We start from the raw sequence: 10,595 nt of genomic DNA, 5'->3' as shown, positions 1-10,595 counted from the left end.
TCAGAGCCCTTGGACCCCTGTTAGTCGCCTCTTACGACAGGCAGGAGATACCGTTGGTGTTATTCTATCACCCTCACCCACAGGGTGAGGTTATCCCCTCATCCAGTCATACAGATTAATCAGCTGATTTAAGCAGGTAGTCACGTAAAGCGGTCTAAAAATTGGGTAATTATCTATTACACTAATTGAAATTCAGAAGTCTGGAACCCGCCACAACAAAAGAATCGTTATACATAGAGGATCGGGGGATAGAATTTGAAAGCAAGAAAAGTACTCAAGTTGAGATGAAATGCAAGTATAGTGGTTCATTGAGCAGCCGGTATATCTGTAATCAGACTTTCAAAGTCTGCTTTTTTGTTGTGTCTTCAAGAATAACATGACAGTAGTAGAGGATGGGAAGCACTAGTGATTGTATGAGTTCGACTCTCACATTACATGGCAAACTCTTGCTCTTTCTTTTAACGGAATGAAGCACCGAAAATATATTTTTACAAACACACATCATATGTTCAAACCAATTTCAAGTTTCGTTCCTTTTCATTCCAATATTTCTCACAATTCGGCTGAATGGAATATTACTGCGCCATTCAGTAAAACTGAATTAGTTTCATCTCGTAGTGTAGTCAACAAGTTTTGTGAGCCAATAATGATTGCTTGAGTTCTGGGTGGGTAAAGGAGGAGGGAATTGTTTAAGGAACAAGCACTAAGTCACAGAAGATCGGTCTTGATATTTCTTACAGCTTGAGGTAAATTAGCCGTCTTATAGTGACAGTATATTTGTAAGTCATCCGCGTAAACATGGTAGCTACAATAATTTCAATTAGATACAATGTCGTTTATGTACAGAATGAAGAGCAAAGGTCCTAAAGCACAGCCCTGTGTGATGTCTGCCTTTCTCGTTATCAAATGAGAGCTTTTATCAAAGGTTATAACACGTTGCTTGCTATTTTTGGGGTACGATGAAAAGAAATGAATAGTTTGTCGGTCGAAGTAGTAGGATTGCATCTTGGATATTTGCAGTGTCAAATGCGCTACTGAAAACGAGTCACCAATCTTTGGTCTATTTCCTGTCTTATGTGCTCAATAACTTTGAACAGGTCTTGCAAATGAGTAATATTTTTATAGTTCCAGTTTGAAATCAACATCGGTGAAAGAACTGCTCTACGCCGAATTTGATTACTTGTGTGTCCAACTTTTATACTGCTAAATAGGCTTTTCTAGAAGAGGCTACATCACTTTGTTTACCAGCTTCCTGTGAGGCACTTTTTCATCTTATTATACTCCTCCTTGAACTTCAGAGTCGTTTCTCAAGCATTTTCCACTAAACATTCATGGTAAAAATTTGAGAGATATTTGACACATTCTCAATGTTGCCCACTTGGGCATCTGTTCATTTTCGATCCCAAAATTGGCTTCGAAAGAGCTGCCATCAATTCTCACGTTGAAAATAGAAGGGAAACAATTCATACTTCAGAGAGAAGTTAAGAAGTTAAGCCTGGTAAAAAATGAAACATTTTTCCTAATTTATCAATTAGTCTCAAATTTTAAACATATAATTTGTGAGTGTTGTTAAACATAGATAGAAACTTACAACTCAATTGATTAAACAGTTTTCTGGATTTTTGTTTTTAAAGGGTTCCTCAAAAATAATGTGTATAGTAAATTTACTTTAATGGGTTTGAAAAATTGAAAACTCCGTCTCATAATATAGTCAAAAGGTTTTTCGTAAGTTTTTTGGGTACCTTTTATGGTGACCTTTAAATTCATTTTCAAAATTTTGAATCTTTTATGGAAATAATTACAACATACATTCATCAATATTTCGTTTCGAATGTAATATTTTTCTAAATGATATGCACGACTGGTAGCACTGTTAGTAGTAGTTATCTAATCATCCGATATGGAGAATATATACTAGGAAAATTATTTTTAAATGTCAATTTTCACGAAGTAAAGATAAACGCAGTCAAAGTTACACAACACAATCGTCCACCGATCTTTGCTCTAAAATCCACCTGGGCTGGATGTTGTTCCTTATTTCCTCTTTCTAGCTTCCTCAGTGTATATGGCCATCAATCTGGATGCACGTACTCTTTTTTGAATTCTAAGCACCGTTATGCCTTTTGATTCCTTTGTCGCTCGTCCCTAACTCCACTTATTCGCTTCTTATTTGCTGACAGTGGAGTGGTCTTTGATCTTGTTACTTCTGTCAGAGAGTACCCTTGATTGAACTGTGAAACAGCTTCTGTCACAATTCAACATTTTCTTGGATACAAATAGATCCTTTAGGTACTTTGACCAGATTATACAATGAAGACAATCATTTGTTTGTTGATTCTTTCCAGCAGTGCTTCTGGAGACATTGTTAAGAATTCCTATTCTTGCTAGCAAAAACATAACAAAATGAGTTCATGTAATGCTTACAAACATTTAATCACTGCATATCACACTTTAATTATCTAACTAAGTTTGTACAACCACATTAAATTCAAAATTGAGAGCATTTTCCAACATTGACCGTCTTAACAATCGCACTGTTTGCAGTTACTCAGGGACATCCTCCCTGTTAATAATAACGCCAAGAGAATGTTTTGCCATGCCTGTCATTCACGTTCCTAAGATATGTTCTTCCAGTAGGTCAGGAAAGTGCCTGCATGGTCTTAGTAAAACCCTTATAATTAGGGATGGGAACGATACAACGGTTATTGTGAAATACCGATATTTTCGTTTAAATTTATCGATATATTGATACCGAAAATTTGATTCAATTTATAGCAGAATATATCGGTTTTGCCATGAATGTATCGGTTTTCTTCGAATAATAATAAACCAAGATCACACAAGAGGCAAATCGTGGTCGCAAGAAAGTAAAGAAATCCATTCCGAATGGATGAAGAATTACTGGCCTGATCGAAATAACTAGAAATGAATGATGCTTAACGTGGTCCATAGTATGCCCTAAAATAAGAGAATATTGCACGTCAATCAAATAGTGGTCCCAGAATTATTGTGGTGAAGGGATTAAACCATAAATATTAATGATAGTAATTATATAAATTGATATCACATAACGGTTTTTACAAACAAATATTAGTAATATTCTTTCTAAAAGATGAAATAAATACACTGGTGTCAAAAAATTAAGCATAAGTTACGAGTAAGCAGAACAATATTAAATAAACCGAAAAGTGCACGACATATGCTCCTACCAACCTTACGTATTCGCTCTGTATAGGAAAGGAGTTTTCTCTGCTTTGACTAGCGGCGTAACCGCAAGGTAAACGCAGCCAGTGCCTGCGCCCCATATTCTCTCAGTCGTGTTTGCCCTGTTATAGTGTACGGAGTGTAGCCTCGTGGTGAACATGACAACATAATGGCACAATGGCACAATGGACCCCGTTTTGCAGGGTAGAATACTCGGCCGCCTGGAAGCAAGCCAGACACAGACCGAAGTCGCCCTATCCTTGACTGTGCCACAAAGTGTCATTTCCAGGCTTTGCAGACGATTTCGAGACACAGAAGATGTTATTTGTAGGCCAGTACCAGGTCGACCAAGGGTAACCAACCCACAGCAGGACAGATTTCTGGCCTTAACCACCCGACGAAATCGGAGTGCACCTGCAAGACAATTGTCAGCCGAGCTTGCAGCCGTGTGGGGTTGCCGTTTCACGGCAAACTATGTGTCAGAGGCTAAGAACAGCAGGACTGTTTGCCCGATGTCCAGCGGTGTGCATCCCGCTTACTCCAGCACACAGACGGGTCAGTTTACTGTGCAGCAGTCAACATTGAAACTGGACCATGAATGAATGGAGGCATGTGCTCTTTACAGATGAATCCCACTTCAGTTTGCAGAACGATCCCCGTCGCACATTAATCTGAAGAGAACCGGGTAGACGATACAACCACAAGAACATCGTGGAACGGAACCAGTATCGTGGTGGTGGCGTCATGGTGTGGGGCGGCATCATGTTGAATGGCTGTACGGACATGTACATCTTCATGGGTGGTCCGAGGAACACATTTAACGCTCGGAGATACAGGGATGAGGTACTAAGGCCACATGTTCGACTCTTCAGAGGTGCGGTTGGTCCAGACTTCCTCTTAATGGACAATAATGCCTGACCACACCCCGCTGCTCTTGTGGATGAATTTCTGGCTGGGGAAGACATTCATTGCATGGACTGGCCAGCGAGACCTGCGGATCTGAATCCTATGGAACATGCCTAGGATGCATTGGGGAGGCAAATTGTATCCCGTCAGCCTCCACCAAGGACCCTCCAAGACCTTCGCATTGCCATTTCGGAGGAATGGGTTCGACTGCCAATAGAGCTCTTGGACCAACTGATGGAGAGCATGCCACGTGGCTGCGAAGCATGAGTGGCCGTTAGGGGTAATCATACGCCCATTGAACAGCATATGTTTTGTGGAAGACAATACCAAGTTTTGTTAGTTGTTGTGAAAGGTGTACCTTAGCTATCAGAACCTTTCTGACAGTGTTTTATTTTTATTTCTTGGACAAGTTGTGTGACATATGGTGTGTGAGTCAACTTCCGTTTGTTCAGCAAATCCGTCTGACATTCCTATCAGGCAGTATGGCCTCGTTTAGTGATAATGCTTAACGTTTGGACACTAGTGTAACTACTTTTAAAAAACTCGTATTTATACAAGATGTTTAGGATTTATTATTTATTGGTAATATCATTCATTTAGTAATTTCATTAAGAATACTAGTATTTACTAATTCCTGATGCTGGGATCAAGAATGTAAAAATGACAGAAACCGTCATAAAAGTTGTTGTTGAGGATGACTTACCCTCCAGCACTGTGGGGAGTGGTTTGAAGAAGCTGATGACACCTCTCATATAGTTCCTTCAAGAAATACAACTAAAGAGCTAATATATAAAAATTAAGAAGCTTATGTATCCAAGTTTAAGACTAAAGTAACACCTTTATGTCTAGTTGCATGAATAATAGAAATATGGACGGAAATTCAGATGGAAATACTTTTAGGGGTGACTCTGCACTTTGCATAGGAACAGGAATTAAATTCTGTAAATAATGGGGTATATGAGATGAGAGAGACACACATATTAGAATATATAAGCTTGAAACTTGTTGAAATTCTGAATGACCATGGAATTCCGAAAGAAAAGTAGTTGCTGGTGGAAATATGGTTAAAGCTATAGTTTGTACATTTAGACAAAATCACCATATAGGCCTACCATGTTTTACACATTCCTTGAATCTGATGTAGGAAAGTTCCCTGCGACATCCAGAAGGCATTAAAGAGATACCATAATTTCAGAATTTACTGTCTTGGCTTAAACATCATATAAGTTCAAGTGTTGATCTCAGGAAATTGTTACGAAAATCAGGAATTTCTGAGGGATACGTTGTTGAAACCCATTCTAAATGTAAAAACAATATGGGACTCTACATTCCAAAAATGACGAAGAGATTTTTGAAAGTGATAGGCTTTGTAGGACAAGTTGTTCTTAAATACCGATAGGTAGGCATACCAAATCAAGTGTGAAACTTGTTAAAACTCCTAACATTCTAAATTCTGTTTCCTTACGCCTAATCAAGTTAGACAGAAGAGAACATTATATCTGTGTCCTAGATTGAAACCTATCTAAGGTTAAAATCTCCGAATCGTGTTCCTGTAGCAATAGCCTAAAATATATCCATGCGGAGTTTAATTAACTATTTTCCATTGTATATATTTTAACCTCACCTCACCTTCACCATGATTTAAGTAGGATGTTCTTTTTAGGTATATCGACGAATAAGGCATTCGTCTTGTCGGCAACTAAAAAAATGCTTATCGTTTGCGATATAACGATACCATTTCAATATATCGATATATTATATATAACATATATCTATTATCGAAAATAGTTTATTAATATTTTGCAATATCGATAAATCGGCATTTAAATGATTTTCTCCATCCCTACTTATAATGAGGTGGACATGTATTGTTTCTCTCTGAAAGATGGGAATACATGTAATATCAGTAAATAGGGCCTATGCATTAAAGCTATTTTTTCCGAAAATGGACATGTGTGGTTTCTCAAATAACCGTTTCAATTTCTTAAATGTACAGCGGCAAGAGACGAATGGAGAAGTAAACCAACAAGAGGAAGAAAGTCATGAAATACAAACAAGTATTACTCACGAACATCTATATGTATATATAGATATAAAGTCCGTATTCTTCCTGTCATTCACGGTCAGAGTGAGAAAATGATAACGTTTCAACAACTGAAACTGAAACCAGTTACATATTGTTATGTCCTCTTTACAAGAAAAATACAGTGAACTTCCTATGAACAGGACTTTTGTAATTTCTAGAAAAAAATATGTTTCTTTCTGTAAAGCGTTCATCTCATATTCATCATGATGACAGCCGTACCTATCGGCGTGAGTCCAAACTACGTACATCAACTGAATTCTAATATGGCAGAATAGTGCAGTAGATTTAAGCTCTACATAATTATCAAGTCCACCCGTTTATTAGAACATGACAACTTGATCAAATTTAAATTTACAGAATAGCGCCTCACCATTAACAGAACAACTAATCTTCTTTCACAACCATACAATCTTTATCTTGCTATTGCCTTCCACAGAGTTACCCAGAAAACAGGGACGTTTGAAAGACTGGAAATGATGCTGGCACAAGAAAAATGCAATGACTGATAAATACTACCTTCCGGTGAAGAATGGATCATTTTTACTATTCTGCCGTATGCAAGCACGTTATCTCCATCTGTGACAAAGAAATCCTTCCGCTGAGTCTGGAAAGTGACTTCTATCCAATTTTGATCGTGGATGCTTTGTTGTTGGTATTTCCATAGTGGAGATATGATTCTGGTGAGATGGAATTTCACATGTTTCGTTCTCAATAAAATGCCTTTCATTCAGCGTGGAGATCTTGTCAGTTTGTTCCACGTAATGACATAAACGTCGTCTATTGTGATAAAACTGAACCAAGTCCTGCTGCCCAGTTTCGGTCTGCTGTCATTGCTAGGTTGTCCAATGTATCCCTGGAAGATGCTAAATAGACCGTAAATTTTCTGTTAGCCTTTGTATGAAAATATTCCTTAAAACATCGTCTTGGACTAGTGTTCCAGCAAGAGTATTCATTTCTCTGACAACTGACTAGGCCTTTTACCAAGGTCGATTTCTTAAAAACAATGGTTACCTGTCGTCCTTCTGATCCCTCGAATTCAGTAATAAGACGAGACTTGAAGTCTGTAAAAGGTGTGTTGGACAATAGTTGGCTCAAAAAGTCACTTACAACTTCCGCGACTTCAACCTCGAGCGATACTATTTTGTGATTAAATTTTGTCAATTTTGCCGTAATACCGACTGCAGTGAATTGTCCTTCGATTTGCTTGAGTCATATTTTTTAATTTTTTCGCCAAATGGGGGGTATTTTTACCTAGACGCGTGTATATGTCCATTAATATTCTCGAACATGCCTGCTGAAAATATTCCTTCCGTATTTTCGGTGTTATGTATGTCTACAGAAACAAAACCGTCTACATTTACACCGCACAACACTTGAATGCACACGTTTTTATATATCACATCGGGGTCACCACTGTTAGGGTAGCCTAACTTGATTCGTGCTTTTAAGTTTCTATTTAAGAACTAAGTCTGAGGTGAGAGCAATTATGTGTTATTAGCTCAGCAGATTCAATTCACAGCACGATTTGAATAACCCAAGATAACAATAAGTTCCAAAAGGAGATTGCACAATCTTAGAAAAGGAAAGAGAGAATGTGAAGATTGGTCACTAAGTCTTTGAACTCATTTTAATGTAGGTGGAGACACTATAATATCTATTCCCGATCGTGATTATTGTTGTTGTTGTTTTTCGCTAGTGGCTTTACATCGCACCGACACAGATAGGTTTTATGGCGACTACGGGATTTTCCGTCGCCATCTACACTACGGAAGGAAACTGGACATCTCAAAAGACATTATGTCAAGAAGTCTCCACGGCACATAAGCTCAAGTCACGTTACACCATCAACGGCAACACGCTGCCAGAGCTTATCATTCACTACAGATAAGTAATTTAATTCACCATAACTCAGTGCATCTATATCTATATAAATTAAGTTGTAGGGGGTCCGCTGTCTGTAATTTTGTTTGTTTTGCCAATTTTTCAGACATTTAACCGTTTTAGGTCAACTCGAGACCGAATCGGAGAATTTTACTTTTCGTGTTTGTTTGTCTGTTCCACCATCACGTCGAAACGGCTGGATAGATCTCAACCAAACTTCATATTTAGAGTATACTCATCCCGGGGAAGGTTTCGATATGAATATAATTTTAAAATCTTTGAACAGAAGGGGGTTTATAGGAAAACCAGAATTTTCTCTTATACTATTGATTTTCTGTAAACTCCGTGGACCGTACGTGAAACGTCTCTTCATTATAAACAACTTTCGTTATGGTCATAATTTACCTTACTCTTCACATGACGGAGAAATTGACTATTTTCCGCGGGTATCATGCTCTGCATTGAGTGACCGACAGACCGACAACGAACCTACAGCTTACCATGGCAACGTCTTTGACAGCTTGCCAGCAGGGAAGTAACGTATTGCCATTTTCCTCAACATGCTTTTAAATTCGTGGTTGTTCCTCGGGTAGAAGGAAAGTGAGGCGTCAATCGGCCTCTCTGCGGCATATTGGCGAAATATCGTTGGAGGTTATAACCGCCCTCGAATAGATTAAGTAATAACACCATTAGTCACCTTCTTATCTGTTTACCTAAGAATCACCGCGCCTAAATTTCTCCCCTGTTACCGCTTTATTATGTCCATAACTCACACCAGCATAATTTATTGAGGGGCATTTGATTTTCTAATACATTCACTTGGCATTTACATATTTGTCGTTATCCGGCTGTCCTCAATTATAATCCATTTTCTATTAATTTCAACTTTCTTAACTGTATTATTTTCTTCCTTAATTACTCCGTATGTACGCGAGTGCTAGAATCTACTGTATATATTTCCACCAAACTTCATATTTAGAATCCACCTGTCCTCGGGTAGGTTTTAGGGCAAATATTGTTTCTAAATCCCTGAACTGACTGGGGGTTTATACAAAACCGAAACAGTGATTTTGCACTCCCACAAAATATACACAACCAAACTTAATGGAAATCTACCTGCCTTAATGCAAATTAATTTCTAAACCTTTTTTCTCATGTGTATCATTTAGATACGAGGATTAATAAGGGAGATATCATTAACAGACCGTTTTTCGGTACAAGTCCAATCGGACTTAACTCAATAGCGGGTGCGTGTAAAGCGTATTTCTTACAACTTCAAAATTACTAAGAATTTTCGAACCAAACTTTATATTTAGCATCCACCTGTCCAAAGGTAGGTTTTAAAGGTCAATAACATTTCATGTTCTTGGAATGGACTGGCGGTTTATAGGGAACCGAAATGGTGATTTTACTCTTCCACAACATATACAGTACAAGACCTACCTGACTGGAAATCGACCAAACGTGATGGAATTCCATCTCTAAAACTTTTCTTTCATGTGCATTTTTTTGTCAGATGGATTAATAAGGGAGATATCATAAATGGTCTGTTGTGCAGGTCACGTCCAGCGGACATAGACCAAAAGGTGTTGTACGTATAGCAGATTCCTTATCTATCTATATAAATAAAATCGTAACGACTGTGTGCCTCTACATTGACTATTTTGGAGAAATTTTCGTACAGATTTCAGTTTAAGTGGTAATAATGACCCTCTGCATATTTTTTGGTTTAGTTTCCTGAAAGTCCTAATTTTTACCCTCCTCGCCCAAAATCCACATTGCGGCATAATCTGGCAGACGAAAAAGAAAATTTAAATTTGACAAAATTATACGTTTCAGCCTGTAACGGACGGAAAATTTCCAAGAACTTTAGTTTTTCACTTTTTATCCCCGAAGAATATCTCCCTTATTAATCCTCGTATCTAAATGATGCACATGAGAAAAGATGTTTAGAAATTAATTTCCATTAAGGCAGGTAGATTTCCATTAAGTTTGGTTGTGTATATTTTGTGGGAGTGCAAAATCACTGTTTCGGTTTTGTATAAACCCCCAGTCAGTTCAGGGATTTAGAAACAATATTTGCCCTAAAACCTACCCGAGGACAGGTGGATTCTAAATATGAAGTTTGGTGGAAATATATACAGTAGATTCTAGCACTCGCGTACATACGGAGTAATTAAGGAAGAAAATAATACAGTTAAGAAAGTTGAAATTAATAGAAAATGGATTATAACTGAGGACAGCCGGATAACGACAAATATGTAAATGCCAAGTGAATGTATTAGAAAATCAAATGCCCCTCAATAAATTATGCTGGTGTGAGTTATGGATATAATAAAGCGGTAACAGAGGAGAAATTTAGGCGCAGTGATTCTTAGGTAAACAGATAAGAAGGTGACTAATGGTGTTATTACTTAATCTATTCGAGGGCGGTTATAACCTCCAACGATATTTCACCAATATCCCGCAGAGAGGCCGATTGACGCCTCTCTTTCCTTCTACCCGAGGAACAACCACG

Source organism: Anabrus simplex, chromosome 5 (genome assembly GCF_040414725.1).
Source record: "Anabrus simplex isolate iqAnaSimp1 chromosome 5, ASM4041472v1, whole genome shotgun sequence".
NCBI lineage: Eukaryota > Metazoa > Arthropoda > Insecta > Orthoptera > Tettigoniidae > Anabrus > Anabrus simplex.
Note: the sequence above shows the minus strand (reverse complement) of the source record.